Here is a 25,436-nt window from a genome sequence, read left to right as displayed (position 1 = left end):
CCCAGGGGCAGCCAAACATCTCCTCTCAAAAGGACCCTTCAGAGAGGAGAGGGAGTGAGGGCCTGCCCCCCACCCGAGTCTCACGCATTGCTGCTGTAGGACCTGGCTTTGCTCATCCTATGGGCCTCGAGCTGTAAAGCAGGCTCTGGCATTGACCCCAGAGATCGGCCACCTCTAGCAGAAGCACCTCAGACCCTATGAGAGAGGTCGTCGGACATCAAAAAGCAGTGCTCTCAACCACACGGGGCTGTGTCACAGTCAGTGCAGGAAGAATAGCCCCACCCACCCCAGCAAAATCTTTCTTCTCCATCACAGCTCCGCGCAGAGGCAACATCAACACGAACGGTGCAGGACGGGCAAGGACCCTCGATTGCCGCCACAGCCACTGCTGCTGGGCAAGCGTGGACAAGATCTCCCAGCTCCAGAGGACATACTTACATCTCAAGGCATCTCTTCCTGCATCGGATGCATCTCAAAATCCCATAAGGTATGAAAAGCCCGCAACCTTAGTCTCATTTTCCGGGTATGAAAACCGAAGCAAGTGGCAGTACATCACGTTCGCTCTTGGAGGACCATTCCTGACAATGACAATGGTGGTCAGAGACGTCAAATTACCAGACCTCTTTCCCAGAATCTCTTTACAGCACGGCAGAAACAGTAATCGTTCATATTTATTGAGCGCTCCCTAGGGGCTTCACATTTATTGAAGTAGATGCGATTGTCCCTGTTGTCAAGGTAAAGGAACTGGGGCTCGGGCAGATTAAGTAAGCTGCCTACAACCACATGGTTAGTAAATGGTTGAGTCAGCATATGAACTCAAGCGGTCTGACTCCAAAGTCACGCCCCAGACTAGAAAGCCACATGTCTGTTCGTCCATTTTTTAAGAAAAAAAAAAAAAAATCCATTAGAGTCAATTGGCCAGACTCTTAGACTTGGCTCTGTTCTAATCTGACCCCCACGTGTCACACTTGTGAGTCTGAGAGTAAACATCCCACACTCACCATGCGCGGAAGTGGCTCTTCACAAATATTTTCGGCTCAGAGTGAAAAGGTGCAAGAACTCAAAGGAGAGGGTGCCCCAGTTCATTCCCTAGGCCCAGATGGCTAACAGACCTGGGGTAACCACTCAGCTCGAAAACGCTCACAAAACTCTCAGCCGTGGCTCACCTCGGCCTGAGTGTGCCAGGCCAACAAAAGTCGTAGCCTGCGAAACGTCCAGGATCTAATCAGTTCATGCTGAAACCAAAGTCGACTTCCTTCTGCAGCGTGTATCTCTGCCATGTTGCTCTGCACAGCCCTGCAGACACCCACACGTGGCAGGAAACCCAACAGCCTAGGCTAGCAACGTCACTGTCAAAGTAGTGTTCAGAGGCTGGCGAGGCAAGGCAGGTCAGACAAGATCTTATGAATAACATAGGATCAAAGGTTTGATAGGACTTGGTGTCATTCAGATGACACCCACGGACATAGGAAAGGTGTTATGCTCACATAGGCAACCTGGGGCAAGCTGATGAGGGCAAGGAAGTTGGTAATCAGCAGCCTCGCCATCTCTCAGTGCCCCTTCTTCTCTTGGAAAGTCTGCTTCAGACACGCACTGCCCTCGACTCTACCATTTGTCCCCAGAACTGGGGCCTCTCCAGGGTCTTCCACACAACTCTGTCCTGCAGGGACAGAGAATGTCCCTCGATGTGTATGTGTGTGTGTGTGTGTGTGTGTGTAACTGGTAGTGACCACCAATCTAAAAATGCACTATTTAAAAAACGACTTCAGTGAATTTTGATTCCTACATTTGAAAAACAGCACATCTGTTATTCAAAATATTTAAATATATGATATATTCAGGCCACAGACACGTGTGTATATTTACAGACTCCTTGCAATGACTCTGAGGCTCCCCACAAGCTATTCCTGCCCGGGGGCTGGGGACTGTAAACCTAAGTGATCTATTGCAACCTGTATTTGGTTCCTATTTCCTCTTCCTCCTCCTCCCCCCTCCCCCGCCTCTGATTCTCAGGGAAGAAGATGCCGAGACAGAACGAGGAGTACATAAGGTTTTGGGGGGAGTAACACCTGGGAAGAAATGTGAGGAAGCAAGAATGGTCATGAGGAAGGCACCCGATCAGGATACGGAGCAAGAGCACCTGTTGGATCCGAGTCCTCATCAGGAGGAAATGGCCAGGTCTTTGTTCCATGGCCTTGCTCACTTACTGGCTAGTGCCACTCAGAACCGTGTGTGACTTTGGCTCAACAGTTGCTCACAGAGGAGGCTGTGAGCTAGCTACCCTCTCCATCGCTGGGCAGGGAGTCCCATCTTACAGGGGTAGCTGGGTAGTGTATCTGTATCTGCCACACCCCACCTTCCCCCTGACTCTGTGAGGCGATTTTACCCTTCGTGGTTCTTCATGAAGACAACAGAACTCTATAAATGACAGTGTGTGAATTGCCCTTGGGAAATAGGCCATCTCTCAACCAGCAACATTAGAAAGAAAGTTATAACCATACGTCAGTATAGTTGAATCAGCTAAAAGGTGAGGTGCCCCTGGGATATGGGACTGCGTTTCATTTAAGCAGAATCTCCTTCTGCAGAGGGAGCACCCTGCGAATCTGAAATAAGATCAGAGAAGGGCTTGCTGCAGCAGTCTGGCCATCCTCTGCCGATGAACGTGAACCCTCGTGAATAGGTGAGTCCTGCCTGTTTACTGTGGGGAAGTCCCTTTGCTAAGAAAGATGAAGCAGTCCCAGGATGGTAGGAAGAAGCCGAGGGAAGGAGCCTTAGGAAGAAGGAGTCTATTCTCAGGTCAGTCCCTTCACTTAGCCTGGGCTAGGAGGGTGTATTGAGCATGTGGCATCAAGAAAAAGACTGAAAGCGATCCAGCTAGTGGAAACTATCTGCGACATCAAACCTGAGAATGGGGGCCATGTCCTGTTAGGCCAGTTTCAAACATGGGAACAGTTAACCTCCAAAGATTCATCTTCCAGAAGCTACCATGATGGTTTCCAAGGGAGAGCCTACGTAGACCAAGGAGAGCGGAGGGGAGATGGGAGACAAGGAAAGCCGGGCCATCCCCTAGCCTTGCCTCCAGCTTCCTTCAGAAGAGTGGTCCCATCCTTATCTGTCATATTTCTTAGGATTGTGTGTGAGGTTACATTTAAGAAAAGGTTCTTTCACGAAGATAAACGCGTCCGAAAACTACAGTTTCCTCAGTCTCACCTGAAATCTACTGAAATAGAATCTCCCAGGAGTGTGTTCTTCCACAATGCTGCTCAATGCGCCCCCTGATAGGATGGGTAGCTGGACGATAGATGACATAGATAGATGGTAGGTAGGTAGATAGATAGATAGTATATTTACCAACATACTAATATGTAATGCATATTGTAACATACACACAAAAGTAGAAAATTTTAAATAAATGTAATAGAGGCTCTAGTATTTTCTCTTTGCACCCAAGGGATCATCTTGATTTCCCCTGATGTAGGCACACCTTGCACTGGAGCTTTCTCACAGTCTTATCTACGATAGCAAGAACGTGTGGGAAATGAGGGGATGACGCAACCCTGCTTACAGGTGTAAACCCGTCCCACTGTGTTTAATGGCCCCCGAGCCACTGAGAGAGCGAGCGGCACGCTCCGTCCTAGCCCATTCCTTCCTCTGTACCAGGGCTAGGGCTTAGGGGCAGAGCGCATAGTGACTGTCGTTGATTACTACAAGGTGGGGAAAGAATAAATGTCTTTTTCCAGACCAGATGGATCCTTTCTCCCTCTCCCCTTTGAGCACAGATGAAATCCAACTGAAGCAAAGTTGATATTTCAAAACTGAGCTCCAATGTTTAGAACAATGAGTGGAGCTGCTGACGCTTTAGTTGCTGGAATGTTCTCTAGCTCAAGTCTGAAAGTCAGTCGTCAGCATGTGGGCCTGATGTCTGGGCCACAATCAGAGAAGGACCAGTGTGAGGGGCATTGTCCCCGGGCAAGGTGGGTGGAGAGGAGACTGCAAGGCCTGAGCGGGCAAAGGCAAGGCTCGTCAACACCCCGGGGTCTTAGGACGTATGAGAAAGGCACCGCGTGTGTTTGTGTCACTTCTGTGACTCAGCTGCTATTTCAGCCACTGATAAATAAAGGACTGTTTCCAGGTATGCTATGTTTGGTTAAACCCTAAACTTGGACATTAAGTATAGCCCTAAGGTTCCCAAGACTACATTGCTCTAAACCACAATTATTTCACACATGCTGGAGTGAAAAGAAAATTAAAATTAGAAGCGTAAAGAAAATGAAATAAATGTCTGTGGGTTTCCCACACAACCTGCAAATCTCCCTTCTGTAACAGTACAACACAGCAGTTCTGCTTCTGTTCTGACAGCTCTTTCCACCTCGGGGACCCATTTTCGGTACTATTTCCCCAATGTGTTTCCCCCCCCTCCCCGTTTTGTTCATTCACAGTCTCTCTCCCCACCCCCCACGCCTTTCCTTCCAAATTCCCAGGTGCCAATCTGCTTTTCCAACTCCACCTCCAGATACATGTACGGGCTTTGCCCCAAAGCCTCCCTAGTGAGCAGTATCACTTTCTGGGGATAGTAAGCACTGAGTCATCGCCTCCTTCTTACCACAGTTTCCAAAACACAGTCTTATTTCCCCCTGGTCTCTACCCAGATCTCCGAAAGTCTGGGCCACCACGTACGTAAACAGACTCCTAATGGGGGATCCCCGGCCCATCTTCCTAACACCCTCTCACTCTCTGTCCCTCCTCGATGTCTGTCCTCCCAAAAGTCGGAAGAAAGCAGAGCTTAAGGGACTAGGACCCTTCAGGATCCATCCTTCTCCGTAACTCAGACACCTGGTCAACAGAGGAAAACACGCTTCTGCTATGAAAACAAGACTTGGAGATTTGTAGAGAATGGCACCGTGAAGACAAGATGGTAACCATGGTCCATTCCCTCTCAGCGGCACCACCTGGGCAGGAACGGTACAACCTAAAGATGAGCCCAGATTTTCTCTGAAGTGGGTAGCTAAGCGAATTGTATTCTTTTGTTGTTGTTGTTGTTCTCCCAGCCCCAGTGAGAAGCAGCAAGGGATTTAAATGCGAGTAGTTGAAGATGAAAGTTCTCAAATTTTTATGTTAAATACAAGCGTACTTATCCCTTGATCATATCCATACAAGGCAGCACCTTTAAGACACTGATCTGAGGGGGATGCGTGTTCAAAATGAGAACACTGCTAGGCAGCAAAATCAATCAGATCGCCCTCTTAGATACACCCAAGGTGAAGCAGCTTGAACTGGGTGTTCCTACCTCTCTCGATCCTCCCCCTGCTGGAAAAATCGGTCTCCTGGTGACTCAGAATTAGTTCAAGATACTTCCCCACACCCTTACTCTCTGTCAAGATCAAGCCTGTTCCCCGCTGATTTCCAACACTGACCCCACACGCCCTCAGGTGATCCCTCTACCAAGGCGCGCACGGCTTTCCATTCGGGAGGCAAAGGACAGCGTGTATAGCGGCCTGTGCCTTTAAAGCTCCTCAAAGCCCTGCCCCAGCCTTCCCGGAGGAATTTATTCAGGAATTCTTTAGTCCACCGTACCTTCATTTTCCAGAAGAGGAAATGCCTTCTTGTCTTCCAGAACTGCTGCTTGTCTGGCTTAGATTTTAGAGACAGCGTGATCTAGAACACTTACAAATGCGTGCTCATTGCAAGACTACTGAAATAGAACAAACCAAGCCAACAACAACAACAGAGGAGGATGGGTAAAGCATCCCCATGAATAAAATGGGATGTTGCCCCTGAAATGATGCAGTGGGGGAGGGGCCCCTGCAAGGAGTCCGCTCACCTGGTCCCCAGGCCTCAAAAAAGAATTTGCATTCCACAGGGCTGCCCGATGGCACACTGCAGATCATCTAATGTTCCTTCTGCAACATGTTCAATCATATTTGGGAATTAGCATCTAACTCGGGAGCTACCTGTCTCAGGGTGGGTCCATGAACATGACATAAACCCAGTGCTCGGCAGCCACAGTGACTCAAGTAACCAGAGGTCAATCGATCCCTCTTCTGTCTTCATCTACCTCCCGAACAGAGCTCTCAGCCAGGACTGTCTGCGGCTGCCTCTGATCCCTTTTCCGGTGCCCTTCTTCCAGAACATGTGAAGGAAGCAGAGGTTAAGGAACCAGGACTTCCAGGATCCAGCTCTCTTCTGTATGTCAGTGATCAGATAGAGTATTTTCGCTGCCAAGGAAGACTCTGAACCTCTTAGGTAAATAGGATTATAAAATTGAGAGTAGTCGGTGCAGTCATTTCCAACTTAAGTTCTCTCCCTGGGCCGGAAGCTCAAAGCGGAGTTAATTTTTCTCTGAAGAAAGATTTCGCTCATTCATTCATTCATTCATTCATGCATTCAATTAATTTTATCTTTGTGGTCATCGGATCTGAGGATCAACAGCCATCAATAACCACAACTCCTCTCATCTCCTTGGAGACCACAGACCATACAGGTACCTCTCTGTTTTGTTTTCTAAAGGCCACGACTTAACTGTGCCATGGAGAATTGAGGGTTAAGTCACCTCTTCTGTGTTGTGTGATCCTGAGTCCTTGAGCATAAGAAACAGAAATCAAGTCTGGATTAACTGAAACAGAAACGATATTTGTTGGCAGGGTTTAGCGACGTTCACAGAATAGACAGGAAGGCGGGAGAGGGAGGCTTGGGAAAAAGCAGAAACTAGAGCAGGTCTGAGGATGCAGGGAACAGTAAGCACCATCGAGATCATGTCTTAGGAAGAACTCGTTCAAGACATGTTGTGGCTACTACCGGTGGTCTAGCTGACCTCCTTGTGCTGTTACCACCATTTCTGCTGATTAAAGTCTCTCTTTGTGTCCCTCCATCCTACGCCACGATCAAGAGACTCCGTGTCCTGCAAAGGAGCATCTGATTGGATAAGTGGAGGTTACAGCCCACGCTGCCAGAACTCAGAAGTTCCCTCTTCAGGCTTCTATAGGAGGAGGTAGGGCACCGGGTTCTACCAATGCAAAACACATCGGGGTGGGGAAGTTCCCCCAAAGGGGAGCAGGAAGGTGGAGAGCCAACAAAAATAACAAGCATCTACCACGTATTTCAAGCTCCTCCAAAAAAGCCAAAGCTATAGTTATTCCTTGCAGAGCTATCTCTCCGGTCAGGTCTTTTAAGGGTCTTATCTTACACATAAGAAAAACTCTTTGAGACGCCTGCATGGTTCAGTCGGTTAAGCGTCTGACTTTGGCTCAGGTGGTGATTTCGTGGTTCTGAGTTCAAGCCCCTCATTGGGTCCCGTGCTGACAGCTCAGAGACTGGAGCGTGCTTTAGATTCTGTGTCTCCCTCTCTCTCTCTGCCCCTGCCCCACACTCTCTCAAAAATAAACACTAAAAAAAGAAAAAAAGGAAAACTCTTGGCTGAAAGGACCCACTTTGGGCTGTAGAGCATAGCCCTTATTTTTCACATTATCTGGCCTCTTCTGCCAAATTCTGGCACAGTAAACACATTGTTTATGTTCGTATCTATTATTCCTTTGGACACTTCCAATACAAATTTGATGTGGCTCACAAAATTTAATAAGTTATAAAACAGGTCGATGAAAAATGAAAATGACCCAGTTGGGACCCTGTGTGGTGGCCACCGCTCTCAGTGTTTCCAGGGAAGCAGGAGGCTAACCAAGGAAGATGGGGTCATTCTGGACTCTCGCATTCTCTTAAGGCCTGATGGGTTGGTTGGGTCCACAGGTATGGAGCATGGCTCAGATGTGTTCATGACAAGCGAGAACTAGGCTAGTGAAGGGGGCTAGAGTCATGGCAGGGACTGGCCAGTGGCTAAAGCAGAACCATGGACACTGGGTGGCAAGAGGAACCACAGCGGGCCTCCCGGTGGTTAATAAGTCATGGCCAAAACCAACAGGGTAGGGATGCAAGGGCTAAGGTGAGGTCAGAGGATAAGACTGGGGTTTCACCCAGAGATGGGCCTCTTCTGGCCAGGGGCTCGCCAAGTGCTGCCTCTTAGAAGGGAAGCCGGAAGTGGTTTTTCCAAGAGGTAGCCAAACCCAGAGCATTCTGAGTGGCAGTTCCGAATTCTTCATCTACTTATGACTCTTTAATCAGAAAAAAAAAAATTCAAATGTTATGCTTTGAAATGAACCTTTCAGACAGCAGGATGTGGTAGAAGGAGGCCTGACTTTTACTTGAATCCAGCTTTTCCATTAACCAGATGTGTGACGTAAGTCAAGTTTCTCAGGGTCTCAAAGCCCCTCTATTAAATGAGAAGATTGGGCGAAGTTTTGCCTAAAGAGTCTTCTAACTCTGAATATGTCTGTCTAGTCCACTTCAGGTGCCTGCGTTACACACACACACACACACACACACACACACACACACACACACAAACGCGTGCACACACACACACACCCAAGCACGCACGCACCAGGGAGGATTCTGCAAGTGTGTTCCAAGAAGGAAGTCTCAAAATACTGTCCCTGCTGCGCAGCTCCTCTACCCTGAAGCTGGCTCTGGGAGAGGCGAACTTCCTCACCAACCACAGCTGTTGAAATAGCTCCCGGGGAGTTGTACTTAATTCCTGTTTCCTCACATCCTGGATGTGAGGTCCAACAGAACTGATAATGGGGTACTTCCCCCCAGTGACTAACCACACACTGAAAGGGGGAAAACCATGCTACCCAAGGACCTAGCCAGTAGTGGGTAACTGGGGCCAGAAATAATAAGCCTGACCTGGGACACACCAGGTCATAGCTCGGGAATGCACAGTGGTAGCCCAGCTAGGATTTCCTTTTTTCCAAGACAAACCATGTCGGCTTTGATTAATCTCCTGGTGGCGGCTAAATCCCCCTCCTTTACTCACATCCTTATTCCCAAGAGCGCACTGTGCTCCATCATCGGGGTTTTGGGGGAAGTCTTGGAAATTATTCTAAGTGACGTGCTTTTACCTGCCTCTCCACTGAGCGACTGGCTGTGTCTTTATGTGCCAGTCCCCTTGCCAGGCATCAGGATCACCGCAGTCAACGGAACCGACATGGCCTGGGCCTTTATGGGACTTGTAGTCCAGGGGAGATTGAAAGCCAACAAATAATGAGGGACATAAAACGAGAAGTGGAGGGCGGTGCAGCAGTGGACAATAATGGCAGGGGGCCACCAGGAAGATGTCTGCCTAGAGCAACTAGACATCTCTCCGTGAAGGTAGCGTTAGAGCAGAGACCCAAAGGACGACAAGGCGCCAGTTTCATATAACACAGGATACAGTAGGAGCAGCATGCAGAGGGTGTGTGTGTGTGTGTGTGTGTGTATGAGACGCATCGAGAAGTGGAGAAAACAGTAGCCAAACTGGCAGAGGGGGGAAGAGCGCGTTGGTAGAAAGCTCCACCGGTGGAAGGAGCGGCGAGAGGTCCGTGCGGGTGCGGCCCAGGGGAGGTGATAGGAGATGAGACCGGTGAGCTGGGCAGAGGCTAGATCGCACAAAGCCTTTTCAAAAATCTGATATTTTTTTCTTCAACTTTTTGCAAATTCAATAGGAAAGGACTAAGGCATTTTAGACAGGAATAATGATGATCTTGTTTCCGTTTTCTGTTTGCTTTGCGGACAACAAAACAAGAATACAGATAAAATTTGAAGCAAGAAGTCCAGGTAGGAGATCACTGTCGTTCAGTGAGGAGATGGTGAGGACTCGGACCAGGTTGACCTCGGTCCTCCAGGGGACACTGGGCAGTCATGTCTGGAGACATTTTTTGATGGTCACGACTGGGGCCTGCTTCTGGCATCTGGTGGGTAGAGGGCCAGGGATGCTGCTAAACATCCTAAAAATGCACATGATAGCCCCCCAAATGAAGAATGATCCAGGCCCAAATGTCAAAAATACCAACATAGACAAACCTTGGATTAGGTGATGGCCGGAGAAGTGAAAAGAAGGAATTGGATTCAAGATGCATTTTTTAAGTCGAAATGACAAAGAATTCTAGAGATTAAAAGTGGAGTGTGGGAGGGGGCGCCTGGGTGGCTCAGTCGGTTGAGCGACCGACTTCGGCTCAGGTCACGATCTCACGGTTTGTGAGTTCTAGCACCGTGTTGGGCTTTATGCTGACAGCTCAGAGCCTGGAGCCTGCTTCAGATTCTGTCTCCCTCTCTCTGCCCCTCCCCCGCTCATGCTCTGTCTCTGTCTCAGAAATAAACATTAAAAAAATAATAATAAAATAATAAAAGTGGAGTATGAGAAAAAGAAATAATCCAAAGATGGCTTTCAGACTTCTGTCCTGAGCAACATATCAGGAAAACATGCTGGATGAATAGGTATTAAAATTTATGTCCAGGGGATAAAATCAATTGCATGGTTTAAAATTCCAGAAATACTATTTAGCAATTGTGGGGTGCAAAACGCACAAGCATTCTGCCTTCGTCCCCCTATCTATAAAGTGAGGATTACACTGTACCTTCTTCAAAGGTATGGGATGAAGATCCATGATTCCATCATGTGAAGGGTTTCAAACAGGCCTGGCATGCGGTCAACAGTTGAGTTTTATTTACTTTTGTTGTTGTTACTATTGTTAATAATATTATTATCATGGTCTGGGTCTCATGAGAGCTATTCAGATGGGACATAGGAATTCGTGAGCCACCAACATAGAGATGGCTACACCAACATAGACAGTATGCAAAGACTTGAGATGAGCATATACATAGGAAGGGTCCAGGACTGATCTTGGATACTCTATTGTTGGGACACTGGGGAGATGAGACGAAACCAGTGAGGAGACTAAGCAGGGTCAGATGGTGAGGTAAGAGGAAAGTCAACAGAAGAAAGCATTTCAAGGAGTGGAGGTTCAACTGGGTTAGGAAGAGGATAGAAAAAACATCTCTTGAATTTCAAGGTCATAGGTAACTATGGGGGAAGGTGAGCGAGAAGACATGACCACGATTGACCCATGAGCTGGACCCGAGCCATCCTCGCCCCCTACCCTGTCTTCGGAACGTGGGTTCTGCTTACCTTTCCTGCTCCCAGAGCTGCTCCAGGGACATGGCCGTAAGAGAGTGATGTGGTGTTAAGAATGACGTGTGTGTGCAGTATTCATGATTGAAACCCAATTAAGGCCTCTTTATAAACTTTTCAGATTTGGCAGTGGGGATCCATTCATCTTGCTGCTGCCCAAGTAAGTCCCCTTCGCTTATTAAATTGCCACTTCCTAGCCTGGAGTGGCGGCCTCTTTCTTTGGTCTCTCCCTGCCCTCTGCATAAGGGGGCGTGCTTCAGATTACGCCTGGGAAGCTCCCAGGAGGGTTACTAACTGGCAGTAACTTTGACAGAAATGACTTCTTCACTTAAGAAGTGGGAACGGAAGCCAGTCTGGGCTGAGCTGAAGCTTAAGTGGGAGAAGATATGCGATAGAGTATGTGGGGTATGTGGGAAATTTAGGGGAATTTTGGCTAAGGAGAGCAGAATTGGTGGGGGGGGGGCATTAAGTTAATGAAGGACTCTCAAGGTGTTTTTTTAAGATAAATACTATTACGTTATAGTTATGTATCGATGGGAATAACATGGTAGAAGGGGACACATTGGGGAGAGAGGAGGGAAGGTGATAAGTCAAGTATCAAAGTCCTTGCAAGGATGAGAGAAGGCAGGTCTTTGGTTAGATGGGAGACACTTTGTGTTTGGAAACAGGAGGCTGGCAGGAGATGGGCACCGTGAAGACAGGTTTATAGTTTCTTGCTTAGGGAAATTAAGGTAGTGCCTGTCTGGTCACTTTTACCTTCTTAGTGAAGTATGGGGGGCAGGCAGGGCCTCAGAGGAAAGGAGAGGAAGAGAGCATATTTTGAGTACAAAAGAGTCACCTCGGAAACCACGAAGGCTACTCATCTAGAGAAGAGTGGTAGAATGGTTAGACATGTTTTGAGATTTAGGATCATGAATTTTTAGTGACACCAGCGAACTTCATTCCTTGATTTTCTTCTGCAATGTCCAGTTGTTCAGATAGAAGCACAGAGAAGGGAGGAGGTAGAACATTGCATTCGTTGAGGAGTTGGAGTCTTGCCAGATGCATGGGACACAGGGTGAGGCAAGGGAGTTGGGGGCATTTGCAAGAGAGTGATTATAATGGTGGTCCGTGGAATCTAAGCTGAGATGAGAGGGGATGAGAGAGAGAGGGAGAGGGAGAAAGAGAGAGAGACGGTTGCTTAGCAAGAAAGCATACTTAGCAAAGGGGCAGGAGAGAACGGGGAGGACACCTCTTCCCCACCGGGAGTGAGGTGCACGGGGTGTGAGCGAACAAACTGTCTCTGGTTGACAGACCTAGAAGCAAGCGGTAGTCTTGTGAGCTGGCAGCTCTTGGTAGGGCAACGACGTGGAGTTCAGAGAAGAGGCCCAACCAGCTCCAACCCCTATTTGCTTTGTACACAGCAAAGTCTATTACACAATACAAAGTCCGGGCCTGCCCGCTTAAAGCCTGTTCACTCCCATCCCCCCTTTCCCCACTTCCGGTTCAGGGAGAAGATTTTCAGAAGTTTGCAGATGAAAAAATAACCAGAGTAAGCTAATTAAGCAGCATGAGTGGTTCAAACAAAGGCCCACACTTAGCACCAATGCGGGGTAGGGAGAGGCCGTTTTTATGAACTCTACATTGTTTTGAGAGCCGTCCCCCCACTCCCCACACCCAGCATTCAGTTCCAAACAAACTTTTAAGCTTTGTTTTAAATAGTCTAGATTCAAAATACCTTATAGATATTGTCAGAGAGAGAGAGAGAGAGAGAGAGAGAAGTCTAATGAACTCCGTGCTTGCTATGGCCTTTTAATTTGATCCTCACCCTTCCATATGGCAGATACCCCAGAGCTATTCATGGTACTCATCCAAGATCAGGGATAGCAATGCAATTATAATTAACATTTATTTAGTGCTGACCGTGTCCCGGGCATCGGTCTAGATTCGGTTCCTTTGTTACTGTGTGTGATGTTCACAACACATTTATGGGTTTTCATCCTTGTTACAAATTAGGAAAGAGACACGTTGAAGGGGCAAGCGACTTGTCCAAGGTCATCAGTCAAGAGGGGCAGAGTTGAGAAGGTCTGCAGAGCTTGCGCTCTTGACCATTCGTCACTGCCACCATACTCTGCAAATACATAGCATGTACCCTTCCTTTGTTGTCCAGAGTGGACACCACTGGCCTGTCACAGAACTATCCCCCCACACGTGGCCCCTAATCTGCTGCTCTGGGAGCTCTGACTAGCTGACGAGTGTTGACGCTGGAGGAAATCTCTCTGCCCTTCCAGGCCTAGACCCTCCTCCCTTGGTCATTCCCGTTCTCCCTCAACCCCTGTCTCTTCCCTGCTCTCGACGTGGGTTCTACTTCGACTCTGACCTTCCATACTCAGCCTATGGTCTTGGTCTCTCACAAGTCTGACTCCAGCTCAGGCTGCGACTTGTCCCCAGGCCCCTCTCTGCCCTTCTTTCAGTTCTTCCTCACCCTCACCCCATCCTGAGCTGTCTCCAGGAGTGATTTGGTCGGTGTCAAGGCATCTGTGGAGAGGGGCAATAGGCAGGACGGAACGGGAAAGGTCTTAGTGAAGACCCATTCTCGGAGCCCTGAGCTTCAAGCCCTCTGTGCACATTTCTGCAAGAATGGTATAGATACAGGGATTTAGAACGTCAGTCATGTTCTGGACCTCCTGCAGTTGGAAACATACCACTGAGTTATCCTGCCCATATCTTTTTAAACGACCCCCAAACACTCCCTCAAGTTTAGTCAACTGATTGGTAAACCCAAGAAAATCTTTTCATGTTGGAGGAAAAGCTTGGATATTTGTTGGGCACCAAAGGTACCAACTGGGGGGCTGAAAAGTAGTGAGTTCTAACCAGTGGTGCAATGTTGGAAAAGCGTTTCGCCTCTCCGAGCTGTGGCCGGTCCGTAAAGCGGGCCGATCGAGCGGAGGGCCTCTCGGGTCCCTTCCAGTCTCAGCACTTTGTGTCAACGCAGCCTGAGTTTCAGAGGCTTCTTGTCATCTCCCCCGTTGCTCCCAACAGTCACCAGGAGGTGCTTCTCATATACTGACGGGACTTCTGTCAGTTTCCACAGGTCAGATGACATCTGATGTCTCCTGCTGTGGCTCTGCCCATTATTGTGTCCACGGAAATTACCTATGGCGTCCCCCGAGTTGCTGCCTCTGTGGGGTTTAAAGTATATCTACCTATCACCACCATCATGGCCCCGGGGTATTCATGTCCTCTTGGTGCCAAAGCCCTTTGAGGACTTGTACACTCTAGTGTCGAAACCTGAAGCAGGACTGCCAAACTCCACGGCGGACCCCTGAACTGTGGGCGCACTTGCTAAGAGGTATTGTCGTGACGGTGAAAACTTTAGGGGCCCCACTCAAATTCTTGACTGCGTGTCAATCTCTCCTCTATTTACACAAAGAACAACACGAATTGGCAGAACACCCAAGACTCGCAAAATACAGGATTGACCTAATCTGTCCCTGGAAACCATTGAGACAAACCCATTATCTGAGGAGCCAGGACAAGGTATAATTAGAAGCCCAGTGAGTCACAGCTCTTGGGAGTTAGCTCGGAGGCTCATAAATGACACACTAGTTTGACGTCTGCTTGGGCTCATCCTGGGCATCAGAATTTAGCCTCGTCCAGGGACTGGGAGGATTTATTAAAGCAAGATTCATGGAGCGCAAGAATGTTCACGCTGGGCCCGGTCTCCCCAGGAAGAAGGAGCATCTGATACAGGAAATACAGAAAAAGCAATAACAATTTTTTTTTTTTTTTTTTTTTTTTGCTAGCAAAAAATTCCCTTCACCGCATACGTTTTCTCTTTAATTTTTCTTAAGGACGTCCAGTTGCTAATTTAAGCCCGTCACATACTTTCCCAGCAGTGAATTGACTTTATGAGTTTCCTGTACATCCTTCCAGGCCCAGCGGATTCAGAAAGAGAACGGGTTTTAAACTCCCAGTCCCATGACCTGCTTACTGACCGTGTGACTGCGAACAAGCTCGTCAAACCTTCTAAACCTCGGTCCCCTAATTTACAACATGGGGGTTGTAGGGTGACTGAAAAGACGATAATGGCTGCAAAGCACCTGGCTCAGGATCCCACCCATGGGGGTTGCAGTCAGCGTGAGCTTCCTTCCTCGTGGAAACCATCCGAGGCTACCAGCCCCGGGCCTTCCGTCAGACACAGAACACGCCCATGCAAAGTGCTAATGCCAGTTCAGCTCAGCAGACACCTCGTCTCAGGAAAGCCATTAGAAACCCCCAAAGTACTATATTTTTCTCCTGGCAAGTAGCTCGCTTCCCACAACTTCCCACCACTTTCTATTAAGTGAGCCCAACAAATGAGTCACTCTGCTTACAGATGAAAATTTGGGAGCCACACCCCAAACAGAGGCAGCTTGACTTTTCCCAAGAAGCCGGCAGGACCACCAGAAAGAGGGCCTCGGGGACCCACGGTCAGAAAACCCCAAACTCCCAAGCTACCTCCGAGGTCATAGGCAAATCCAACACCTTAGTTTTGTTTTTGGTTTTTTTTTGTTGTTGTTGTTTGTTTTTTTCTTAAGCGAATTTTGGTGACAGCTGAGAGTCCCTGAACAACGTTTAAGCTCTTGCTGAATCCGCTGTTTGAGGCCGGGTGGCATGGATACAGAGGGGTCCAGGAAGACGGGCCAATCATTTTCTTTCCTAGGTAAATAGGCAACACTAAATTAAATTGAAAATAACGTCCTAGGAGGGCCTGGGTGGCTCAGTGGGTGAAGCATCTGACTCTTGATTGCAGCTCAGGTCCTGATCTGACGGTTCATGAGTTTGAGCCCCACATCAGGCTCTGTGCTGACAGTGTGGAGCCTGCTCGGGATTCTCTCTCTTCCCCTCTCTCTGCCCCTCCCCCACTCACATTTTTTTTCTCTCTCTCTCTGTCTCTATCTCTCAAAAATCAACAAATAAACATTAAAATAAAATAACGCCTTACTTGTTGTATCATTTAGAAGGTGATTATTTACTTTTCAAAAACATCTACCATAGCACTTAGAGGATGACTGATTTTCATAAAAATCTTCAAGAGTCGATCCATTATATAAAAATACAATTATTTATATAAAAATGCAAAAACAGACCAAGGAAGCCTGCCATGTGCCAAGGTCATAGGTGAAGGAAAAAGTTGCACTTAAGATATAAACACTCCAAGTCCGCAGCAAACACAGGTGGGGTATTTGAATTTTTACTACTTGTGTTGTCTGAAAGTCTTATCTGAGGAATTAACATAAAACTGCTGTAGAACCATTGAAAGCCCTGGAAGCAGAAACTAAAACAAAACATTTCTTTACAGGCTCTTCCCCAATCCAGAGGACATGGGCCTTCTGCTGAAGATAAGCTCACAACATCAAAGGAGGTAAAATGATAAACTATGTGAGTAAGTAAATGCCATTAGAGAGAATCATCAGGTACCATAAACAAAAGGGTTAGCACCCAAGGTGCTGAACTTGATAGAACAATCTAGAAGAGACGACAAAATCATCATGTTTCAAGTAACTAAGGAGTTTTAAGAATGGAGGAAGGAGGGGCGCCTAGGTGGCTCAGTTGGTTAAATGTCTGACTCTTGATATCCGCTCAGGTCAGGATCTTGCAGTCATGGGACCACACTCGATGCTGAGCGCGGAGCCTGTTTAACATTCCCCCTCTCCCTCTCTTTGTGCCCCTCCCCTGCTTACTCTCTCTCCCTCTCTTTTCTCTCTCTCTCCCTCTCCAAAATAAATAAATTTTTTAAAAAGGAGGAAATAAGATCTATAGTGAGAGCAGAGGAAAGTACAGCAAAAGAAAAGACAGATTTGCAAAAGAATCGAAAGAAAATGCAGGCAATAAAATAAAGAATTAACAGGATAGTAGAGCTGCTGAGAAAATTGGTGAACTGGAAGACAGCACTGAGGAAACTCTCTAGACTGTATCACAGAAAGCAGATGGCAAATACAAATGGCCGGATAGAAAATATGAAAGCTAGATTGAGAAAATCCAGCAGATATAAAATCAGGCTGCCATGATGCACAATTCTAAAGTCTATCCCATTCATTGGGAACCCAATATAAATGGTGGGTTTTGGATTTTTACAATGTATCAGCCTTTATTTGATAAGAACTCCAAAAGGAGAGAATAGAGAAGATGAGGATAAAGTGGTCATTAAAAAAAAAAAAAAAAAAAAGATAATAGATTAGAAACATCCAAAATGGCAGAAAGACACACGTTTTCAGATCTCAGAAAATGTACCCAAGAGTCCTGGTCAGGATCAGTAAGAATAAATGCACGCCTAAACAATTTGTGAGGAAACTGTCCAAGACGATGAAAAACAACCAGAAATAAAAGAGATTACCTGAAAAGTAATGAGCAATTGGGATTACGGCTGTGTGGCTCTGAGAAAACCCGTCAAACTTTCTAAACCTTAGTTCCCTTATGTGTAAAGTGTGGTTTATACGACGATGAGAAGACAGCAGCAGTGTATGCAAAGCATCTGGCTTGGGATCCCTGGCTTTTTATCAGCGACATGGCATGCCAGGAAAAAGGAAATCAAATCTTTAAAATGCCGAAGTGGCAGTCCCATCATTTAAAAATTCTAAACCCGGGAACATTTTCGTCCCACCATAAAGTATGGCTCATTCACACAGTGGAAGCACACAATGGAGAGAGCATTTTAATACATTCTTAGGTGAAACAAACAAAACAAGACAACGAAGCAAACAAAAAAACCCCTTAGTGTTAAAAAGGAGGGCAAACATGCAAATATCTTCAGGTTACAGTAACAGCATATAAAACAGTGGAAGACTACCCACCAAATGGATACACTTGGCTACCTGTGGGGGAAGGGAGGAACTGAATAGATGGGGATGCGAGAGCAGAAGTTCTCGCCACTTATATCCTTGATTATCCCTTTAAAATTTGCATTTAATGGGCAAATTCCTGAAGCACAAAATCTACCCGGGCTGAGTCACGAAGAAATAGAAAACGCGAACAGAACCATAACTAGAAAACAGGATGAAGTAGTGACCAAAGAAACCGTTCAACAAAGAAAAGCCCAGGGCCAGATGGCTTCACTGTTCGATTCTACCGAACGCCGGAAGAAGCGTCAACACTAATCTTCTTCAAGCTCTTCCAAATAAAATGGAGAAGCAGGAAACATTTCCCAATTAATTCTATGAGGCCAGCATTATTCTGATACCAAAGCTAGACAAAACACAAGAAAACTAGAGACCAGTATTGTATATCGGTGTGAACATTTTCAGCAGACTACTAAGAAACAGAATCTAATGGCATATTATAGTATTTTACGCTATGGCCAATTAGGATTTATTTCTGAAGTGCAAGGATGGTTCGATATATGAAAAACAATCAGCATACTCCACTACGTTAACAGAAGGCAGGGTGAAAAACCCACGTGATCTTCACAAATAATACAGAAAAAGCCTCTGACAAAATTTAACACCGTTTCATGGTAATGAAAAAGCTCTCAACAAAGTAGGAATAGAAGGGAATGACCTCAACATAATAAGGGGCATATATGAAGATCCCACAGCTAGTATCATATGCCGTGGCGAAAGACTGAAAGGTTCTTCTCCAAGGTCAGCAATGAGACAGGGATGCTCACTTTTGCCACTACGAGTCAACACAATATGAGAAGGCCTAGACAGAGCCATTAGACAAGAAAAAGAAATAAAAGGCATCCAAATTGGAAAGGAAGAAGTAAAACCATCTTTATTTGCAGATGATATGACCTTTCATGTAGAAACCCTAAACATTACACACACATACCCACACAACTGTTGGAACCTACAAACAAATTCAGCAAAGTTGCAGGATACAAATCAACACACAAAAATCAGTTGCATTTCTATACACTGACAACGAACAATTTCAAAGGAAATTAGGAAAGTAATTCCACTCACAATAGTATGAAAAAGAGTAAAATACTTAGTAATAAACTTAACCTGGGAGGCAAAAGACTTCTACACCAAAAACGATAAAATGTTGCTGAAAGAAATTAGACAAGGCACTAATAAGTGGAAAGACATCCATTGTTTATGGATTAGAAGACAGAATGTTGTTGGGGTGCCTAAGTGGCTCAGTCAGTTGAGCGTCCAACTTCGGATCAGGTCGTGATCTCACAGCTTGTGAGTTTGAGCCCCACGTCGGGCTCTGTACTGACAGCTCGTAGCCTGGAGCCTGCTTCGGATTCTGTGTCTCCCGCTCTCTCTGCCCCTAACCTACTCGCATTCTGTCTCTGTCTCTGTCTCTCTCAAAAATAAATGAACATTAAAAAAAAAAAAAGACAGATTGTTGTTAATACCATTCATGGTGATCTATAGATTCAATGTTCCATTGAATCCCTCTGGATATCCCAACGATGTGTTTTCCAGAAATAGAAAAATCCATAAAATTCATATAAAATCCGAAGGAACCCAAAGAGTCAAAACCATCTTGAAAAAGAAGGACCATGCTACAAGTCTCACACTTTCTAATTTCAAAACTGATTACAAAGCTATAATAAACAAAACAGTGTAGGGTGGGCATAAAGACAGATATATAGTCAGTGGACTAGAACGGGGAGTCCAGAAACACTCACATACAAGGTCAAAAGATTTTTGACAAGAGTGCTCAGACTATTCAATGGGGAAAGGACAGTCTTTTCAATAAAAGACTTTTTGGTGTATATCCTTTAAATATGCTGTAGATATGCGTGTGTAAAATATACCAACGAGGATTGTTATCTGTGGGTATAGATGGGGCTGAACAGACAAGGGTGGTCCTTTCTACCCTCTGGACCATTATATACACGAAAGCTGCTTAATCCCCCAAACATTTTATTATGGACATTTTCTTGTCTTTCCTTTTGTAAAGTAGGCTTCGTGCCCAGTGCGGAGCCCAATGCAGGGCTTGAACTCATGACCCTGAGATCAAGACCTGGAATGAGATCAAGAGTCAGATGCTTAACCGACTGAGCCACCCAGGTGCCCCTTATTATGAACGTTTTCAAACAAACAAGAAGTTGAAATAATTTCATAGTGAGCAGTCTATATCCACCACCTACATTCAACCATTAACATTTTCATTATGCTTCTTTTATCACATATATATCTATTCTTCTTTCCATTCATCTATCTGCTTTTTTTGTAAACTTGTAGGGGTCAATACATATCACCCCCAATACTTCATCATGCACATTAACTTCTGTTTTGACATCATTTGTGTACAATGGAATGTGCAAATCTTGCACATCCACTGAGGTTTGACAAATGCATGCAGCTGTGTAATCCAACCCTCCCAAGCTCTAGTACATGACCATCACCTGAGAAAGTCCCCTCCTGCCCTTCCCAGTCACTTCTGCCCTCGCTCTCCAGAGGCAACACACGTGCGGATTTTTTTTCCACCATAGGTTAGTTTCACCTGTTGCAGAGTTTCATGCAAGTGGAATCAGGTTTCTACTCCACGTAATTAGCACGGCTTATTCAAGAGCTCAGCTAGAGGGGCTTAGGGACAATTTGATTCCTTCTGGTCTCCAGTGATGTTGGAACACCCATTTGATGCGGCTGCCGTCCCTGTGAGCCACTTGATGTAGCAACGGGACTCGCCACAGTCCATGAGATGGATGAACATGCCAGGCCACCATTCACGGGAGTCAGAGGAGAATGGAAATCGTAGGTTAGGTGTTTATGAATTATGTGCAAGAAATAGCGACTGCCCAATTCTACTAGCGCATTTCTAGGGAGTAGTGAGAATAGCCTTTTGTCATTAATCATACAGTTTAACTCTACGACTATTTGTTTGACAATTTTGCAATAAACCCTCTAGGCAACAAAAACCCATATATTTTTAACTCAACTAAAAGGGTATGTTTAGTGGAAAATTGAATACTAAACTTCTGTGTCTTATGACACTTGATGATGGCGCACGAAACGTGCTTGGCATTTGCTATGCATGAAGAGTGTCACGGCAAAATGGCCAACCAGTTGGAAACCAGAGGATTCGAATCCGTTGCTGAAGAAGCATCAGCATCTATGTGACCCCGGGTGGAATTCAAAGAAGAATGTGACCACAGCAAGTGGCTACTCCTTATATACCGCACGTGCAACAACATTTGCTGAGATATGCCAGCTGCTCTGGAGTACGAGACGAGACAGTGAAACTTCATTTATGATTTTCACAGACCGAGTCAAAAATCAAAGCACAACCTCCAGGGTCACAGTGAACTTGGAGGGAAGTGTCAATAAGATGTGCTCTGCATGGAACAAAAGCTGCTGGAATCTGGAAGACTCCTCCCCAAGCGAAGGATTGACTTTGAGGTTCACTCCAAAGGCTGAACGGCCACCGGGAACAGCTGGCCTCATAATTTTGAGGATTTAAAGCACTTCGATTCCAGTCCACAAGCGCTAAGGTAATTTGTGAAAGCGGTACACCCAGAACTGGGGTCAAGCTCAAAACTTAACAAGATCCCTTTTCTACTGGAATGTATTGTTGGCTAATTGCTCTCAGCTGTTAAGCTCGAACAGCTACGTGGGGAGAAGGCTTGGGAGCGGCACAGAGAACAAGGGGATTTAATTATTTCTCACATTTGTCTCATGTCTCTTTCCTTTGGTAGTTCATTCGCAAACATTCCTTTCGCCACCTTCTCTCTTCTTTGAGGTTGTACCAGCAACTATCTGCCCCAACTTATGCAAAACTATCTGAATAATTCATAATGCAGATGAGCTTATCGGCTTGTTTCCATTTCCCTTTGCCCAAGAATGATAAGCAATGAAACATTTCAAACATACAGAGAACTAGGTAAATAAAATCACCCGGCTTTAGCAGTACTCCACCATATATGCCCAGTGTAATATTGCTCTTTAGTCATCACTGCTGTATTTACAAGAATATTTTTCCTTTTGCTACGACGGGTGATATGAGCACATCCTTGTGTGTAAGTTCGACATATTTCTCTGACGTGCTTACCTGGCTGTCAGCCCCGTGGTCTTTGTTGTTCCAATATGGCCCACTCCGCAGGGCAGGGATGAGACCAGACGGTGTAGTGGTCTTTGGGGCCATGCGGATCTGCCTTCCAATCCCAGAAATCCCAGCTCAGTGGTGGGCAATTGCCTGTACCTAGTTTCCCATTTATATTATGGGAACAATACTACCTACCTCGTAGAGGCGTTGGGAGGTGATGTTAGTAAAGCATTGGAAGGGTCCCTAGCACAGGGTAAGTGGCCGTTATCAGCTTGTATATCTTTTGTATGTGCCGAGCAACCCCATAAAGCTCGGGTCCATCTCTAACCGATGCTGTATTTACCGGGAACCAGCCAACCACTATCCAGATAATTAACAACTCTTAATTATGGGCTAATCCTTGTCAGCTTTGCACATGAGGCCGGGATTAGCCAGGAAAATGGTGGTCTTTGTATTTACTTTTTAGCAGCTGAAGGTGAGTTTGCCCCGTGTGTCTGATCTCCAAAACACAATGAAGTGTAATAGAGTTTTGTAGCACTTACCTTTATGTAAAGCCGAATTAGCCCATGAGATAAGGGCGCGGTTGGTTATAACCATGAAGCAAGCCCCCTGGTGACCATGGGCATTATTTGATTGTTATTTCGGTGAGCATCTCCTTCTCATCATGTCCTTAGATGTGTGTATTATTTATCATTAAAGCAAATTGCCTTTAAAAGACCACATGGTTTAACATAGTGGTTCTCAACCATGGCTGGGCCCCAAAATCATCTGTGTTTAAAAAAAAAGAATCTATCCATCTGTCCATCCATCCATCCATCCATCCATTCCAAGGCCCCCATCCAAGACATGCTGGGAATCTCTGGGACTGAAATCTTCATCTCCTGGAAGACGTGGAAGGGATCAATGTTCCAGCCAGGGGAGGCTCTTAGAGACCCAGGGTTGAGAATCACACTGGGTTAACCTCTTGAAGTGGTACCTATCTGAAGGGCAGTTGAAGATTTTGGAATTAACCAGCAAGTCTTTTTTTTTTTTCTTTTTCTTAAATAATTTTGCAAAGCAGGATGCTGCTATCCGAAGCCTTCTGTTGCAAATTATGTCTTCCACAGGAATGAAGCATACACATGGTCCATCCAAGCACAATGTAAATCAAACCACATGTCCACAGCTGGACCAAAAGCATTAGGACTGTCTAAGTGGATTCCACTGGAATGAGCCTATGTGACACCACGTCAAAGTAATTGTGCACAACCCCCCCCCCAAAAGCTGCATGAAGGATGGCCAAAACACACACCAAAAAAAATGGATTTAACTCCATTTTCTAAAAAAATTAAAAGCATAATGCATATACTGTATCTTTTGCAAATAAAAGGACACCAAATGTCCGAAAGCGACACAAGGGTACATTATTTTCCAGACATGAAGCCCAGACGTCTACTCACCAGTACTTCCAATATTCACATTCCCTCCTCCTTTTCTTTATTCCAAATAGCAGTGTGATCTCCCAGGTAATTGGGCGGAGAAGTTCGTCTGAAGATGGAGGCCGTTGAGAAATCACGCTTCCCTTTATTTATGAGTTTCCGTGGCAAGAGCAAAATAAAAGACGATTGTGTTTCAAAGCAACAACACGAAAAGAAGCAACATCTCCCTCAAGTAGGCAAACCTCCGAGGGAAAGTAAAAGTTACGCTGCCCTATGTGCCTTTCCCCAAACCAAGGGACATCATTTGAAATGGTGCTGGCTACATGTAGACACTAACTCCGGAGACCAAGAAGCTACTCCCGGAAGGTACTAGCTTTTGTGTTTTCTTTGGGTTTTCTGCTGTTAACCTTCTCTTGCAATTGACTCCCAGAAATCAGACAGTGAAATCTCTGGGGCTTTCCTGGCCACCTGATTCAAGGTAATCAGGAACCTGAGTAGGGTCAGGATGTTGGCTGCCTTCTTTCAAAACACAGGGACCTAGAAATTGGGCTACTGAGATGTTTAGCCAGCTCTACCCCTTAAGATAAAGTCAGCAGGTAAAATACCCGAGATAGTTGGCTTGTGTAGTGCTTGAGGCAGGCGAGTCCAAAGCCAGATCCCTCTTCCTCGGAGCAACCAAGGTCATCACTATGTTACTCGTTAGTAACATAGGGGTCATACTCCCGCCCCCTCCTTATGGGTGACCTCTGCCTCACATTCAAGTGCCTGGTTCATGTCAGTCTGCTCAAATCATTAGTTTCAAGTATCAAATCATTAGTTTCTTCAGCACCCAACACAATGACAAAAATGTTCATTTTTGAGAGAGAGAGCAAGAGAGAGAGAGTGAGCAAGAGGGGGAGGGGCAGAGAGAGAGGGAGACACAGAATCCAAAGCAGGCTCCAGGCTCTGCGCTGTCAGCACAGAGCCCAACGTGGGGCTCAAATTCATGAACCGCGAGATCATGACCTGAGCCAAAGTCAGATGCTTAACCAGCTGAGCCACCCAGGTGCCCCATCATTTTTCTCCTTGATTAGCCTCCACAGCCCTATCTTAGAAGAGTGGAAACTTAGGCATAGATAGAATGGTGAAAGCAGCGGTTTCTAACCCTTCTTTTCTTCTTCTTTTTACAGGAGGAAATTCCCTCAGTGGATATTTTGCCTTAGAGCAAAAATGGTATCTCAGCGTTGGGCTTGCCCCTACATTCATTCATGTTGGTACTTTTTATTTAAGTTTTTATACTAGCTAGGTTCCCCTTTGCCTAAAAACCCAAGGGAAAAAACCCAATTCTTTAATTTACTCACATCCTGCTAGGCTTTCTCAGGCTATTCATTTTCTTACCCCGCTTCATCTTCAGCTGCAAGGAAGCTGGAGTTTGGAGGAAAGGGGGAGGCAGGTCAACCGGAGGTTGTCCTGACCTCAGAGGGAGAGCCCCCCTGTCGTCAACACCAGGGCTACCCTAGGCTATTGCAACATGTCTGCAGGCTCAGTTCTAGAAGAAAATACCATTTACTTCCCAACGTGCTGGGGCTCAGTGGGGCATAAAGAATAAATGAGGTAAATTAACTGACAAAATTTGGTAATTGCCAGTTCCTGAGAACTTAAAAGAGAAACCGTAAAAGGGATCCTGAGCCTTCGCGAGCGTTTAGAGACTATCTTGATCCATAAAAATAAAGGAGTGGGGCGCCTGGGTGGCTCAGTCGGTTGAGCGTCTGACTTCGGCTCGGGTCATGATCTCACGGTTCGTGAGTTGGAGCCCCGCGTCGGGCTCTGTGCTGACCGCTCGGAGCCTGGAGCCTGCTTCCGATTCTGTGTCTCCCTCTCTCTCTGCCCCTCCCCCGCTCATGCTCTGTCTCTCTGTCTCAAAAATAAATGAAAACATTTAAAAAAAAAATAAAAAATAAAAATAAAGGAGTGATGTGCTCTGCAGATTTGGAGAGGACCTCTTCTCTTGTTTTGAGGGTGCCCCTGGGTCCCTGGCTCTCAGAGACCACCCAGCCAGCAAAATTGACAGTTGC

General features: G+C 46.1%; 1 long non-coding RNA gene across 2 annotated transcripts; it reads left to right on the top strand.

Annotated features, from left to right (window-relative positions):
* Positions 1-323: 323 nt before the first annotated feature.
* LOC124506276 (uncharacterized) lies at positions 324-25,140 on the top strand. Of its 2 annotated transcripts, XR_006960738.1 has the most exons (6): positions 324-487; positions 2,586-2,680; positions 4,767-6,988; positions 11,124-11,162; positions 16,326-16,388; positions 24,552-25,140. It is a non-coding gene; the product is annotated as an uncharacterized LOC124506276 (long non-coding RNA). The 2 variants fall into 2 exon arrangements; XR_006960737.1 differs by lacking the exon at positions 11,124-11,162.
* Positions 25,141-25,436: the final 296 nt, after the last annotated feature.

Source organism: Lynx rufus, unplaced genomic scaffold, assembly GCF_022079265.1.
Source record: "Lynx rufus isolate CCGP_SWC_20201006 ecotype Redwood Valley unplaced genomic scaffold, mLynRuf1.p SCAF_9, whole genome shotgun sequence".
NCBI classification, from domain to species: Eukaryota; Metazoa; Chordata; class Mammalia; order Carnivora; family Felidae; genus Lynx; species Lynx rufus.
This window is presented reverse-complemented; position numbering and strand designations above follow the sequence as displayed.